The following is a 1,437-nucleotide window of genomic DNA, read 5'->3' on the forward strand; positions in this document are numbered from 1 at the left end:
CTAAATCGTTATCATTTCTTTAGGTACACCTGTGAATATTTTGTGTCCTGATATACAAAGTAAGTTAACTTCTCCATGTGGCTGTCTGGTAGTAAAATTAATTCTTATGAGCTAGACTTCTTTATGACTAAAGCCCTCTGGATTCCTAGGCTTCCTGTTCTACCTTGAGACCATGTTTTCAATTTGATATGTAAGTAAATCACAGTATAGGGAAGAGAGACAAGCTAAGAAGCTGGGTTGTATGAGCACTCCATGGATCCCTTTCAGTTCCTACAGTCAAATTGGAAGGAAATCTCACAGTTAAATACTGCCAGGGTATTTCCTCAATGATAATTTTTCTGACAATAAAATCTTCCTAAAAAATCAGAAATGAGCCCATACAAATAAAGATTTACCCAATGTGCTGCCACTATCAAATTATAGAAAGAAATTCCACTACCAAATTTATATAAAGCAGTTAAGGGTCCTTGAGAAAGCATAGTCCCAGGCACAGTAATATATGCATCTCATACTTTGATTTATCTGTCAATTATTTTCACATGATTAGCTTTAAAACACAACCAAATACACATGGCTCTCAACTCCCATATATAAAAAATTGAACTTTGTTTATTCTCAAGTGATAAGATGTCCCAAGAAGATAAAGAAAACTGGGAGTTAATTGCCCCCTCCCCATAGCCATTTCTTCAACCGTCTCATCAAAAGCTTTTTATTTCTTGAAGTACTCCCAAAGAGGTAATGCTGAAATCAGTCAGAAAGGCTTTCTGTGAAGACAGGTTTGGACTTCTGGGTCTGTTCCAGTCGTTTTAAGATGAATTGGCTTGTGCCAATGAAGTGCTCAAAACAGTTCACAAAATAGGCCTCAGCCAAACTGTCCAACTTTGGCCCATGCTTATCCATGCACTTCTCTTAGCAAAGTTCCATCATCTAGTGCCCCCGCTGTTGGAAGCACTACTTCTCAGTCTCCACTTCGATGAAATGCGACCACTGAGGGTCCGCGGTGCTCAAACCCAAGCTGGAAGAGGAGGAAGAGGAATCCATCCTGGTTTGACCATGTGGGCCAAAGCAAACATAGAACCAACTCACTGACCTTCAAGTGTCTGGGTAGTGGATTCAGAACAATCTTTTTAAAAACACATTTTCAATGAATATATAGTGTTCCTTGTAGGAGAAGCATCTCCTCTCCTACATCAGACACGTAATAGCTGATACATTCTTTATCCCAGAATTACTTAGTATCATTAAGCTAATATACTTTAAAAACATATGTGTAAGCTTTAAGTAATTATACTATGAGGTAGTTGTGTCGTTTAAATGACAACATTTTAATTGTCTGCTAGAAGGTTTAAATGTCATTGTAAGCTGTCTCTCGAAGTTCTATACAATTTTCTAGAGGTGAACACCTGTGAAGTTCACTCAGCTTTTCCTATGTTTCTT

At 37.9% G+C, this 1,437-nt stretch overlaps 1 pseudogene; it reads right to left on the reverse strand.

Moving 5' to 3' along the window:
* Window positions 1-747: 747 nt before the first annotated feature.
* LOC110317401 lies at window positions 748-1,041 on the reverse strand (annotated as a pseudogene).
* Window positions 1,042-1,437: the final 396 nt, after the last annotated feature.

This window comes from Mus pahari, chromosome 2 (assembly GCF_900095145.1).
Source record: "Mus pahari chromosome 2, PAHARI_EIJ_v1.1, whole genome shotgun sequence".
In the NCBI taxonomy this organism is placed as follows: domain Eukaryota; kingdom Metazoa; phylum Chordata; class Mammalia; order Rodentia; family Muridae; genus Mus; species Mus pahari.